The following is a 15,608-nucleotide window of genomic DNA, read 5'->3' as shown; positions in this document are numbered from 1 at the left end:
TGCGACTTCGTATCATCAAATTGGCAGAGCCTCCAGTCACTCTCTGCATTAAAAGGTAGGCTAATTGATTTCTTAATCAATACCAGAGCCACTTACTCTGCTCTTCCCAAGTTTTCGGGCCCTTTGTCTCCCTCTCCTGTCTCCATCAAAGGGGTGGAGGGAAGGCCTCAGGCCAGCCTCCTCTGTGCTGGGGGAGATCAGGTCTTTACTCTCTCATTCTTAGTAATCACTCATTCTTGGTAATTCCTAACGGCCCCACCCCTCAGAAAGGATTTAATGACTTAAGCTAGGTACTCAGATTCTTCTACACCCTCAGGCTTCTTTCCTAGAACTGCGGGGGACTTCCTCAGCCCCAGCCTGCCCCACAAGCTCCATTCCATCTGAAGTTGTAAGTAGGGCCCACCCGAGGTCCTGGAACACCGACACTCCTGGGAGGTCAGCCCATCCGTATCCGTATCCGCATGAAAGGTCCCACACGTTTTCCTTGCTGCTCACAATACCCAATTAGCTAGAGGCCCTCAAGGGACTCAAACCCCTCATTATGAAGTTTCTCAAATCAGGCTTGCTAAGACCCACTGACCCACCTAAGAACTCCCTGCAGGAGAAACTGCCCAAGGAAGGACTCCACTCTTCCCTCTTAGCGCCTGCCAGCCAATTTTGGATACCAAGCTCTGACTCACCAAAGTCCAGCCAGCGGACACGTGAGCCCCAGAAAGTATCTGGCATGATCTGGTATTACTGAGTGATTCCCCTTTTACAACTCCTCGCTAGTCCCGCTAAGAGATTTCCTGTGTCATTGCAAGGAACCCTAGTTTTACTCCTAATTATTTTTCCTTCAGGATACTCTCTCTTGCAACACCCTTACCTACCTACAGTCCATGAAGGCCTTAGTTTTTTAAACAATAAGGTTACTCGGCCCTACAAGAACTGTTGAATCTGCCCCAACACCTCTCCTAAAGCAGGACAGGTAGCAATTCCTATACTTCCTTCAGAATAGAGCCAATTAGAGACCTACACCACCTATTTCAGTTTACCCAGATAGGCTGTTAATGAGAAGGTCAAGCCCACAGCAGACCACATACTTCTCAATCACCTGCACCAAGAGACCCGTTATAATCTTGGAGGACCAATATTCTTCTCCATAGATCTCTTTAGCCGAGCGCCCTTCTGCCTAACAGCTGAAACTAGAACTGGACCATCAGTTCAATCTTTTTCTATTATACATAAAAGCTGTAGTCACTCCTTTACATGGATCTCCTTAGCTACTAGTTCCTCAACTAGCCCTAACTGCTATTCTGCCTCTCCCTTTTACAGAATCTATATCACAAAACCTTCCACTATAACTACCACATGGAGACAAGCTAGTTAACTAATTTTGGGACTTTTATTTGCCTGGGCCCCCAAAACAACTGTCCCTACAAATACCATAACCTCTGGGTCCAGCCACAAAACAAAGGATGAATTGATAACTGTAAAAAGTTGTTCACTCCCAAAAATTATATTGACTGGGACTCCATTATTCCTTCCTTCAACTGGACCTGCAATTTCTCTTCCATGCCAGCTCATACTGCATGCCTCCCCCACTGGCAGGATGGCCCTACCTACCACCTATGAGGGTACTGAGGCATCCAGTAAAGGATTATGCAAGCCCTACCTCAACATCATGATTGATATTGGCCTAAACTCAAAAAATCACATCTACTTCTGTGGGGATAAGGCCTATCTGTTTACCTGCTAATTGGACAGGCACTTGTACTCTTGCTTATATTATTCCCAAATGCACCCTTGTCAACGACAGCATACCTCTCCCCTTATACGCCCAACCTTCAAGAGTCAAAAGGGGGGCCTTAGCTGTAATCATGATAATTGGCATTCTAGCCGGAGTAGGAACTGGCACTGGAGACCTTTTAAACTCCATTTTTATGGCCCAGCAACTATCCTTGGAAGCAACTCAACAGAAAATTGATGTAGCTAAGCAAATTAATACTCTACAAGAACAAATCACCTGCCTAGCAGGAGTAGTCCCACAGAATAGGCAAGCCCTAGACTTACTGATGGCTAACCAGGGAGGGACCTGTGCTATGCTTAATGAGGATTATTGTTTTTTCATTAACCAATCTGGAAAAATACAAAATAATCTAAGAAATATCATTAACAAAACCAACAAATTCTATAAGAAGGGGCCAAAGGTAGGTCTGACTGGTGGGATTTTAAAACAAATATCTGGTCTTGGTTTTCTTGGCTGACTCCTTTTCTAGATCCTATCGCAGCTCTTCTCTTTATTGTCACCATGGGGTCATATCTTCTAAGGTATCTTATGTCCATGTTCTAGGAGACTCGTTTCACAAATGACCCCCAGCTACAGCTCTTGCCACCTTTCGGTGTGTCCAGTTCCACATTCTCCCTCTTAATGACCAACACCTGGATCCATAGGCAGAGACAACTCTACGTCCATAATCCGCAGGAAGTAGTTACAGAAGAAGAGAACTTCATCCCTACTCCTCAGAACCAGAACTGGACCATGTCATTAAGAACAAATCCATATTAAAACCAGATGGAGGAATGAACAGACAAAATCAGCCTCATTTGCTGTTGTAGCACCACTGGCCTAGCGGGCCTATGGCCTTGTTAAACATGACTGCCCTTCTACTCTTCTGAGCTTGTCCCCAGGACTGGAAATTACTGGAAGCAAGAAGAGAACTAACCAATCCCTACAGCCACAGGCAGAAGATGACATTGGAAGGAAGGAATGGCAGCTTTGTGTTAAAACAGCCCCAACAGCCCAGGAGCCACACAACAGCAATGCCCCCACCCTTTTTAATCCAATTATATCCCAATAAAAGCTCAAAGGCCCCATCCCTCAAGGCTGGTGTATCTCTCCACACCATGTCCCTCTCCTTTCTTGGAAGGTGAATAAAAACTTTATTCTCTACAAAAAAAAAAAAAAAGGAAGAAATGATTATCTAACTCTTAAGTCTGTAATCTTTTGTGAGTAATGAAGGGTACAGATTTTTATTTAAACCCATGCAACAGGCAGGATTTATTTATACTAATCAGAAAATGTTTACATAGCACCTATTAGTTACCAGACACTGGTCTACGTATATTACAAATACCAACTCATTTAATCTTTCTTAACAACACTTTGCTGTTATTAACATAACCATTCTACAGATGAGGAACTGAATGAGAAGTGAGCTAGAGTTGGAACACCAGAGACCTGTGTTGAATCACTGTGGAAGGCTGACCATCTCTTGGCTTCAGACAGGACTGCAAGTACAGAGTAAGTAGACTAAAGTGGCTGAAGCCCAACACCGACAAATATCTCTGGTACAAAACATTTTCTTACCTATTTGCCTTATTTTCTTCCTTCATCAGATTGGTATAAGAGAAGTAATGGCTTTCTTGACCCAATTGGTTTCAAGTGTGCAGAATTTAATTTTCTTATTAGGGTTATAAAGCTGGAAGAAATAAACTATCTGGGGTCACCAAGCCACTGCACTTCCCCAGCTTTATACTGAAGTCACACCAAGGAAAACTAGGTCACTCTTTGTTATGTCAGCCAAAGTAAGGTCTGGAAGCACTTACAATACTTGACATTTTTTGCTTGTAGTAAGTATATAATAAGAATTAAATTTAGTAAATTCCTGATTTGCTTATAGTGTGTTTCATTTTGAATGTATATTACTGGCCTTGACAAAGTTTCTTCTTTCTAGAACTTATGGAGCTACAAAGATTAAGTTTCATAAATGCAGTGTTGGTTTGTTAATAAGAAATAAAGGAGGGGGACTTATCCAGGCAATTAAAACTCCGTGTTTCTTTATCTCTGTTAGAGTAAGTCTAATCTGGAACAGAATTAAAGGACAGAAATTAAGTCTTTGTCTCTGTCTTCTTAGCACCTAATGCATTACCTGGCACATGGAAGGTATAAGCTCATGCTTGTTCCAGTCAACTGAATCTTGGGGTGCAGCAGAAATGTACTAGGTTAAATGCTCAGCTGGGAGGAAATACTGAATCTTAACAGCTGAAATCTTTTTTTAAAGACTTTATTTATTTCAAGATTTTATTTATTCACTTGTACTATTTGGATTTCCAAGAGCTCTTTTTTGTTTTTTTGAATGTTCCTTTTTTAATAGCATCTTCTTGTTTCATGTGTGTTGTATTGTCTCTTATTTCTCTGAAGATATTGAGAACATCTGTGTATGTTCCCCCCTTGCATTTTCTGCTTCCTGCAAGTGGCTTTATTCTGTCAGCTCATTTTGGTCTCTGAATTTCATACTTGAGTTTTTCTTCTAATGTCTGTTGATCCTTAGCTACTTGCTCACACTTAACAGTGAGGAACTAAAGAACTGCAAATTGCTGTTGCTTGTCATTTATGGTCTTCACAATTCCGTTCTGACTGGACTGTTTCGGTGGACTCCTGATATCAGTGTCCTAGACCTTTTCTTTTCTTTTTTTTTTCCCCCTTTTGGATTTGTCAGCTTCCCCAGAGAGGCTTTCTAGTCTCCCACCTGGGGAATGTCTGGCTGCCACCCTTTTGGTTGCCAAATATAAGAAGAAGGCTGGGCCCAGAGCTTCAGCACTCATTATGTACATTTTCATTCCGTCTCATTTCCAGTACAATATCCACACCCTCAGTTTTGCCAAATACCCCCCTCCCCATCCAGTTATCACTGTTTTACCTGTCTTTTCCCAGATGTGAGGGACAGTTGCTGTACATACTTGGGAGGGGATCTCATGGTCTGTTTCTTAAGAGATTTCAAACAATTCTCCTTTTCTCAGTCCCTCCTTTACCCACTTTTCCAGAGATACCTAGTACCCCAATTCTTGAATCTTTTGGGAGTTCTTCAACTAAATTGAGTTGCTTCTTAGGTTCCCCTTTGATGGCTTGTTATTCAATACTTCCAATTCTGCTAAATCATTTACGACTTGTCCATTTGCTTTCTAGCTCCTAAAATTTCATTGCTGTGAGTCTTCTCTTTTTCCCTGGGGTTTATTGTCTTATTTTTAGAAGTATTTACTATCATATTAGTGGATTTTCAGTACAGAGCAGACAAAAATATGCTAAAGTTGCCATTACCTATTGTCTTTTTTACTAGCCAATCTTAAAAGTCACAACATGTACATGATCAGGTTCTGGAAATCTCCCTTTAAAACTGTTCATGACACCTACCCTGCGCATGCTGAAAAGCGTGAAGATGCTACTCATACAGTCTAGAACCTTGCTATTCAAAATATGTTCTATAGGCTAGTATCACTGGCATTAGCTGGGAATTTATTTTAAAATGCAGAGTCTCTTGCTCTGCACCAGACTTACTGAATCAGAATCCACATTTTAACAAGATCCCCAGCTAATTCATAGCCAAATGCAAAGTTGAGAAGCACTGGTTCATAACGATAGCCCTAATGTTCTATTCAATAGTATCAAATTTTGTTTGTAAATTAATTGGCCAGGATCTTGCTCTTAAAGGCACACAACTGTCCCTAGGGATATGACCTGAGGGGAACAACGGTTAGACACACAAGTGGAGTGATGACTCAGAACAGGTCCTGGGACTTCAAGCTCTGTATATAAGTATGCCAATTATCAGGGTAAAGACTGTCTAAGTGATTCAATAGAATGCCAAATACAGACACAGTTTATTCTAGTGGAAAGAGTGTACCTGATGTATGTCTTACCATTATTGGGAACCAAATTTTAAAAAGCAAGAATTGGTTCTTGTATAAGTGGTGTTGACAAAGATTAGAACAGTCAATTCACCCTTGCCTTTGCCAACACTTTGACTTCAAAGAATTAGAAAGAAACACCTGCTGCCTTGAAAATAAGGTCATTAATCCTCTCAAATCCAGGTCCCTTCTAGTTCCAAGATATTAAACCTCAGAAGAAAAGCTCACAGATTGAAACTTGGTCATTCAGTAGCAGGGAGTACGTTCCAGGAAATCTCCTAGGCCTGGAAGAAAGCAGCTATTAGCTTTCATGCCATTTAGAATTAAGGGATTATAGCTACCAATTCAGTGAATTGTCCTTAAATGAACAAGCCTAGCACCAGTGGGCCAAGGCTAGTAAGATTAGCCAACTAACCTGGGATAAAGGAGTTTTTCAGGTTTGCAAAACAAGTTAATGTCACAGGGGAAGATTTCATAAGACAGTCAAAAAGCTCAGGTGAATTACTGTGAATCATGGCTGCAACAGAGAGCAGAGTCAGCCTGGAAAATACCAGGGACAGTATGTGAGCAGAAGTGTCACTGCACAACTACACAGGGACATTGTCAGTGCCCAATCCTGCTGGGTCAGCTGGGTGAGTCCTGGGCTGAGCTCAGCAAGAGGAGCTTTTACTTGAGAGGGCAGAGTTTGCATAAATAGAAGAAGAACCATGTCATTTGTAGAAGAGTTCTAAGGCTGGTGCTATGCCAAGTGTAAAGTCAAAAAAGTGATGCAAGGGTGCAACAGAATAAATGAGGCAACAGTGAGCAGAAAAATGCAGTGTTCAAGGAATGTCAGAAAGAGTGTTGGATCAGGTGTGAGAAGCAGATTGAGAAGAGATGCACAGAACAAAGACCAGGAATGATTTCCTTTGATTCTTGTATACCCTGCACTAGCTGCTTCAAAGAGCTACACGGGGTCAGATAGTTAACTGATGGGAATTTCAACTGGGCGAGTTCCAGGGAAAGCAGGAACACTTTTTTAAACAGGGTATCTAATTGGAATAAACACAAGTCTGGTAACTGGCTAAATAGCTTGCTACTGCCATAGTAATCCATAATGGTAACTGATAGGGCAGAAGAAATTGTCATTTCTTCTGAGATAGCAGCCTTGTCATTACAGAAATAATAATGAGAACTAACAATTGCTAACAGCATGTATTCAGTGTTCCAGGAAACTGGCCATTTTCAGTTCTTGTGCCAGCTAAAAACAGGGAGGACTCACCCCAATAAGTTTTGACACAGACAGACCTCCACTTGGTGACTCTGACTAATATATAACTTGTGTAGATAAATAGCTTTTTGTATAAGAATTCTAGTAACTTATTCAAAAGAACCATGACCTTCAGACGTTTCAGCTTTGGAAGGTTTGCTAACTTTGAACTGTAAAACTGGGATGACACAAGAGGAGGAGGATGCAAAACCAGGGTGACGCACACCAGACCATCGTTCTACCAGTTACAAGATCCTTATCAGAAGGGACTGCGCTGGTCTGCAGATAAAGAACTTTTCAACCCTCTCCCTTGAGCTCTTTGATCTTTCTTTCGCCATCCTTATAAAAACCTCTGCCTGCACTAAGATGTTAAGATGGTCTTTGGGACGAGGGCCTCCCATTTTCTCAGGCTGCTGGCTCTGGAATAAACCATTTTTCCTTACACCAGCTCCTGTCTCTGGAGTACTGGCTTTCGAAGTGGCAGGCGGCCAAACCTGGATTCGATAGCAATAGCATTATGAGTGGAATAATCACTCTGAAGTAGCATCTGAAGTTCAATGAAGCTATTTTACAGAGATACAAAACTGTTCAAAATGGAATCTTTTTCTTTCTTGGAAAATGAACAATGTGTTGAGTCCTCACTCTAATGAGACATAGGATAGGGTGAAAGGGCGCTTATTGTTTTTAACCAGCTTTTTAACCTATCTTTCAGAGAAGGATACTGTGCTTATTACCCAGGGACGGATACAGTGAGTGTTAGGACTTTGTGTCTTCTCATTATGGGTAGAGCATGAGAATGTCTTTATTTGTACAAAGGAAAGTTGCATCTTTTCATCAAAGGCATAAAACTTTGTTCTTTTGTGGAAGTTCAATATACATAGAAGAATTCAGTGGATAATGAGTAGCCAAACAGATGAAATGTGAAGGTTATGAAGCTATTTTCTCTTAAGTTTCTACCCTTCTTTGCTCTATTGTATGCTGCTGTGCCAGGGACTCTGAAAAATGTATTTCTCTTCTGCCAGTCCTTCCCATTGGGATCATCTAACAGGCTGTACAGAGGAACTAGGAGGCTGAAGAGATAAGGAATTTAGTACTTCCTGTTTGCTGTCTGTTTCTGTCAGTGTCCCTGTAGCAATTAATTGTTCTTCACTCTGTCATTGTAGGGTACATGGAGGTGGTCTGGTTCCCTCACCTAGATGCATGTGTGCTGGGAACCACCTGGCCTGGTTTCAGAAGCTGTAACCCTGCCAACAGGCTGGAGGACCCCAAGGCTGGAAATAATCAGTAGGTCTTGGAGAAAACAGTCTCCTGAGGAGACTTGGCCTGTCCGCTCCTGGGAGGGGCGTAGCCACTGCCTCTCTGCTTTGCCATGGAGGGTCAATGAGCCAATGACAGGTAAGTGACCGTGTGCTGAGGTTAATGACCTAAGACAGGCAGTGGCCTGATTTGGGCAGCAGATAAGAAATGGGGGGACACGGAGAAGGGGCGAAAAGGCCCCCTGCACCTCTCGGCTTGGCTTGGACATGGCCGGAGTCCTCACTGCAGCCGAGAAGCAGTCTCCTTAACCCTTCGTGGCTCCCGCCCGCCCCCCCCCCCCCCCCGCCCCCGCCTGGCTCAGGCTTGAAACAGTGCAGGAAAAACAGCCCTAAATCAGATCTGGTGGGTCCAGGGTAATTAGGCCTAAAAGTAAATTCTTTAGAGTGTACTCTGTTCCTCCCTCAGATCTCTGGTCAGCTCATGCTGCGAAGGACCTTTATTTACACTCCTTACCTTGTTAAGACATTTGCTTTATTTATACCCCTTAACTGGTATCATTAAGACATTTACTTTATTTACACCTTTTACCCAATATCTTTAAGGTGCTTTTAAGTCTACTTTCCCCTCATCTACAGTCTCTATTGTTGATTCTAGCCTCCTCTCCGATCCATGTAAGTCAGTGTACTCCTGTCACTTGTCTTGTTAAAAGCATCATATATTCACTGTGAAACTTACCATACTGATGTAATGAGATAACATATGCATTCCTGTTACATACCGCACTGATAAGATTTTGAATAAAAGCCTTGGAACAAAGGGCAACAGGGCCTTCTCCACTAAAGGGATGTGCCACAGCCTTCTCTGGTAAGAGGGAAGTGCCTCGTCTGCTCTCCTGGCAAACAGAGAAGTGTTTGAGACATTTTGTGTTTATTCCCCGCCATCCATGACAACCTCGGGACAGGCTCTGTGGGTTTCAGAGCCCTGCTCCCACCTCAGCTGGCCCCAGCCAGTTTCCCTCAGGTTTCAGGGAGCGCTGTGCTCTCTGCGGCACTCCCCCGTGGTGGTGTGTCCCCTATAGCCGACATGCAGTGCGACACGTGAGTAACCGGAGGGAGCAGCTCCTCACAGCCTTGAAGGAGTCTGATAAAGTGTCCCACAGGCCTTCACCCGGGTCTCATGGCCTTGAGCCCCGGGTGCGATAAACTGCCCTGTAGCCTTGAGTAGGATCGCATGCTCAGCTCATGATAGTTACTTCACCTCCTGGCCTGATTGTTGGGGCTAGTAAAAAAGGGATAGGAGCTTTGGACAGGGTCGGGAGTCGGGGCGCCAACTTGGACATGGGTTTTGTGGCCTGTGTGACTTCCCTCCACATGGGCTCGTGGACTGTGTGCGGCGCAGACACAGGCTTTGTGGCCTGTGTGACTTCCCTGGGCCGGGCTTGTGCCTGTGTGACTCTCCCGAATAAAGGCACGTCAAGCATCCCCAAGGCTCCACGCATCTTCTTCCATCTACCGAGCCCCAAGCGGACCTGTCCAGCCTAGAGAGGCTGCAACACAGTCATCAACACTTGTTAGTAGCAACACTTGATTTCAGGTCACAGGGTTTTTCTACACTCCAATCTGACCTCATTATGCCCCTTCAGAGATACTACCACCAGTCAGCTGGCCCCTCCTCCCCACAGGCTTGACTCCCAGCTCTGCAGAGACTTCCTCTGGGTTCCCATGGCACCCGCATTATTCAGCGAGTGCCCCGTGCTCAGGGACCTGAGTTCCAGCTCCTTGGGGGTGGGTGGGGGGGGGGGTCTCTTCTTGGAGCACTGTGATTCAAATAATCTCCACATCTTTTCCTGCCCAGCTGTAGAAGTGGCAGTTGCTTCCTGCAGTCCTACTTCCACAAAATCTCAGTGTTCCTTTCTTGTCTTTCAGTTATCTCAATCACTGGTTCACAATTCTTTATGTGAAGTTCTCTCTCTTAAAATAGCTGCTGCAATTTCTGTTTTTCTACCTAGGCCTTAACTGATACTTATTGCCCTGGCTATTCTGACATACTCACAAACACTTTTAGAGATTTAGCCCTTTCCTCATTTGAAAATCACTGCTGTAATTATGGTGCCCATATGCCCCAGTTTGCCCTGGCATAAACTGTTAACAGTGTAATGAAATACAAAGTTCCCTCGGACATAAGGAGCTACTGTCACTCAGGGGAATGTTTTCTATCTCTCAGGTATATTGCAGAGCAAGGAAATCAGAACCACTGCTATAAAAGTATAGTAATCAAAATAATATGTTACTGGTGTAAAAACAGACACATAAACTAACAGGATAGCATTGAGAGTCCAGAAATAAGTTGCACATATATGGTCAACTAATATTTGACACGGGAGCCAAAAATACTCAATGAGGAAAGGAGCATCTTAAATAAATGGTCTTGGGAAAACTAGGTATTCATATGCAAAAGGATGAAATCGGACCCTTATCTTACAGTACTCACAAAAATTAACTTAAAAAGGATTAAAGACTTTAAGACCTTATATTGAAGTCTTACTACTCCTATACAAAAACAAGAGGAAAAAGCTCCTTGACATTGGTCTTGGCAACAATTTTTTGGATATGACACCAAAAGAAACTAAAGCAAAAGCAAAAAGGTAGAAATAAACAAACTGAAACATGAAACTAAAAAGCTTCTACATAGCACTAGAAACCATCAACAAAATGAAACCACAACCTACAAAATGGGAGAAAAATCTTTGCAAACCATATATCTAATAAGGGATTAATATCCAAAATACGTAAGGAATTCATACAACTCAGTAGCCCCCCCCAAAAAAAAACCAATTTAAAAGTGGGCAGAGGACCTGAATAAACATTTTTCAAAACAGGATATACAAAGGGCCAAAGAGGAAATGCAAATGAAAAAGTGCTCAACATCACTAATCATCAAGGAAATGCAATTCAAAACCACAATGAGGTATCACCTTACACCTCTTAAAATGGCTATTATCAAAAAGATAAGAGACAACAGTATTAGTGAAGATATGGAGAAAATGGAACACTTGTATATTTGTGGCGACAATGTAAATTGGTGCAGCCACTATAGAAAACAGTATGGAACTTTCTCAAGAAATTAAAAATAAAACTATCATATGATCCAACAATACTACTTCTGGATATGTATCTAAAGAAAATGAAATCACTGACTTGTAGAGATAAGATATATATACCTCCATATTCATTACAGCATTATTCACAGTGACGAATACATGGAAACAACCTACGTGTCCATCAATGAATGAATGGGTAAAGAAATGTGTTAGTATATATATTTAATATGTAATATATATCATATATAATATATAGAGAGACATACACATACATATACAACATAGAATATTAAGGAACCCTGACCTTTGTGGCCCAGTTGGCTGGAGCGTCATACCACAGACCGAAAGGCAGCAGGTTTGATTCTGGTCAGGGCACGTACCCAGATACCGGGTCAGGGTGTGTGTGAAAGGGCAGCCAAGTCAACATTTCTCTCTCACATTGAATTTTCTCTCCTTCTCTTCCTCTCTCTAAAAACAATGAAAAAAATGTCTAAGCGAGGATTTTTTTAAAAAGGAAGGAAATCCTGCCGTTTATGAAAACGTGGATGGACTTTCAGGGCATAATGCTAAGTGAAATAAGTAAGACAAAGACAAATGTTGTATGATCTCCTTTTTATGTGGAATCTAAAAAAGCCAAACTCATAAAAACAGAATGGTGGTTGCCAGAGTGTGGAGAATGGGGGAAATGGGGAGACGTTGGTCAAAGGATACAAACTTACCTTACTTCAACATTATACATAAATATCACATCATCACATTATACTCCTTAAGCCTACACAATGTTATGTGTTAATTGTATCTCAATAAAGCTGGGAAAATATTTAAAAACCAGATCTACTGCTTAACAATAAATAATAGAATTAATTATAAATAAGAGATTGCTCAACACCAACAGCTAAAAGAAAATATAAAGTTTATAAAGTAAATCAAAGAGTCAAAAATTAAAATAGCGAATACCCTGAAAATAAAGATAAAAGTAAAATTGAAAGATAGTTAAAATGATAAAATTATTTTTAAAATTAAAGGGGAAAATAAAAGATAAAGATTAGATAAAAGTCAAAGATTAGCCTTGGCTAGTTAGCTCAGTTGGTTAGAGCATCGTCCCAATATGCCAATGTTGCGGGTTGGATCCCCAGCAGGGCATATTCAAGAATCAACTAACAAATACATATACAGGTAGAACAGCCCATCAATGCTTCTCTCTCTCTCTCTCTCCCCCACTTCTTCTCTCTCTCTGAAATCAATAAATAAAATTTTTTAAAAGCCAAAGTTTAGCATGTGATACAGTTATAATACACAAAATAAAAAGATAAACATAGATTATTAAATTCAGACAACAAAAAAATTTAAATAGGAGAATAAAATAGTTAAAATGAATAAATTATGCATAATAAGAAGGAAATTCCAGCTGATTAGACATAAAATATGCAATACAATTAGAAATGTAAAAAGTAGACAAAAAAACAAACTATGTTTATACAATGCAAAAAACAGATGAACAATTTTAGTTTAAGGATTGGAAAATGTAAAATTTCACTGAATTAAAAGAGATAGCACTTAAGTACTTTAAGGGTAACACCTTGTTTCAGGGCAACTAGGCTCCTTCGTGGGGGCTGAGCAAAAAGCAGTCTTGACCCGCAAGGGCAGCTTACAGTGCCTGGACCTCAAAAATACTAAAATACCTGCAGGAGAGAGATGAGTGTTCACTGTCAAAGCTCTTGGCAGAGAGATCACAACCAGAGGTGAGCCTGCCTGAGAAACCTAAACATGGTATCTGCCAGGCTGTAACTGCCCGACGAGGTGACCAGGCTGCAGCAATATCTCTGCCCTTTAACACCTCCAGAAGTAACTTCAAAGGTTGCTTAGTTAATAATCAGTTGCAGAAAAAAACATTATGATTATTATTTTTAAATGTTTGATGTTAACATGGAAAAAATACATGGTTTAGACTTTTATAATCATGCTAAAAGAAAAGGGAGTTTAAAGTCCTCTATAGAAACTGTATAACTGAATGGATAGAGAAAACACCATAAAAATGGAGGGCAGTAAAAATATCTCTCAAACAGAGCATTAAATGCAAAGGAATTAACTCTCATGTAAAAAGAGTTGCCAGGGATACTTGCTGGCAACAAGACACACTTAAAAAGACATTAACAATAATTAGGAGATCTAAGATCTATGATGTCAGTATAATTTAGGAAAGTCAACGTATCACCATAATAACAAATTTTAGAGCAAAATCATCAAAGAGAAAAACAGGATCACTCAATAATGATAAAATAACAACAAAAAATTAATGATCCTGAACAACTAGATGCAAAATACACTTTATAAAGAGGAGAGAAATGAGAAGAAAGTAGGGATAAGTAGAAATATAATTAAAGATTTCAATGTTTGACTATCAAAACATGTTATTTAGTATGCAAAGATTTTAATGAAGAATCTATTAGACACTATATGGTTCTTATGCCCACAAATTATGTATTACAATAAATAACTGGCAAATAGGGCAAAGAAATGCCATTTCTTTTTAAGAAGACATGAATGTCACAAATTTGATCACATATTGGAACACAGATACGCACTCCAAAAAATTTAAAGGCAGTGTATTTTACTTGCACAATGTGTTCAAATGAACAACAGTGTTACCAAACAAGGGCTCACTGCCCAATGTTCATAGAAGTCAACACTATGACATGAGCTTTCGAGGGGAAAAAAGAAAAAAAGCTTTATTTGTGAGTCTACAGGGAAGAAAGAAGGCGAGAGGAAGGCTCAAATCTATCTCTCTGACCCAGGGTTCAAGGTGGGATTTTAAATGGTTTCAGCACCAGATCTTCCCGTGCAACTGGCCCTTTGCTTCTGAAAGGGTCCTGGTGGGCAGGCCCCTGTCATGTTCCAGTCCTTCGGTTCCAGTTCTTCGGTTCCATGGTGGGGAGCAAGCAGTTAAGGGTTCACGACTGTTACTTGCAAAGTGGTGTAAACCTTGGATCTGGGTTTTGTTAAAAATAGGATAGGACCAGTTTGAGCTGGTTCTACAGTTACAAGAGCAGAATGGGAAAATGCCCAACCACAGAATATATATTAAAATTTTTTTTTTTAAATCTTCATCCAAGGACATGCTTATGGGTTTCAGGGAGGGAGAGAGAGAAGCAGAGAAACACCGATGTGAGAAAGAAACATCAATCATATGCACCCTTAAGCTGGAGGGTGGGGGGACCAAACCTGCAACGTGGGTATGTGCCCTGACTGGGGATCAAACCCGTGACCTCCCAGTCTACAGAATGATGCTCCAACAACTGAGCCACACCAGCCAGGGCTAAAATATTCTTTTTTAAAAGAGGAGGTAACTCTTTTTAATTTTTTTTATTTATTGATTTTAGAAAGAGAGGAAGAAAAAGAGAGACATCAACTTGTTCCACTTAGTTATGCATTCATTGGTTAAGTTTTGTATGCACCCTGACTGGGGACTGAACCTTCAATCCTGGTGTATCAGGATGATGTTCTAACCAACTGAGCTACCTAGCCAGGACTAAAATACCCCCTTAACTATTCTCTAGATCAGGGATGAAATAGAAAGCCAAATAATCCTTAACTGCCAGGAAAATTAAATATCACAAATATATGCAATTTTGGCTGCACCAAATGGTACAACTGCTTTAGAAATCAGTTGGGGAATTCCCCAGAAAGTTAAAGATACACTTACCATATGACCTAGTAATTCCACTTTTAAGTATATATCCAAGAGAACTGAAACATGTTCACACAAAAACTTGGACACAGATGTTTATATCAGCATTATTCATAACAGCTAAAAAGTAGAAACCACCCAAAAGTCCATCAACAGATGGATGGAATTTTAAAATATGGTATAGCTATACAAATATTATTCAACCATAAAAAGTAATGAAGTACTGATATATGTTACAACATGGATGAACCTTGAAAATATGCTAAGTCAAAGAAGCCAGACACAAAATGTCACATACTATTTGATCCCATTTATATGAAATGTTCACGATGGTCAAATCTATAGTGAAAGAAAGAGCAGTGATTGCCAGGGGCTGTCGGAAGGGGAGAATAAGGAGTGTCTGCTGATGGGTAAAGGGTTTCTTTTTGGACTGATAAACTGTTCTGGAGTTAGATAGTGGTAATGGTTGCATAATCTAAAAATCACTGAATTGTTCACTTTAAAAGGGCAAATTTTATGATTTGTGAATTAAATCGCAACAAAAAAGGAAACAAAAAGTTAGTTTTATCAAATACCTAGTTTAGAAATAAAAACAGAAAAATAGTGAGTAAAGAAGTGAAAATCTATGCCTATAAGAGAATCCAAAA

The 15,608-nt window shown here is 40.7% G+C and overlaps 1 long non-coding RNA gene across 1 annotated transcript in view; it reads right to left on the bottom strand.

Annotated features, from left to right (window-relative positions):
* LOC129075794 (uncharacterized) overlaps positions 1-15,608 on the bottom strand; it is a 57,611-nt gene that overhangs the window by 27,818 nt on the left and 14,185 nt on the right. Inside the window, exon 2 of the long non-coding RNA XR_008529678.1 lies at positions 11,578-11,741. This is a non-coding gene — a long non-coding RNA (uncharacterized LOC129075794). The remainder of the gene's footprint in view (positions 1-11,577; positions 11,742-15,608) is intronic.

This window comes from Pteronotus mesoamericanus, unplaced genomic scaffold (assembly GCF_021234165.1).
Source record: "Pteronotus mesoamericanus isolate MK-2021 breed Mesoamerican mustached bat unplaced genomic scaffold, CSHL_Meso_final contig_56, whole genome shotgun sequence".
NCBI lineage: Eukaryota > Metazoa > Chordata > Mammalia > Chiroptera > Mormoopidae > Pteronotus > Pteronotus mesoamericanus.
This window is presented reverse-complemented; position numbering and strand designations above follow the sequence as displayed.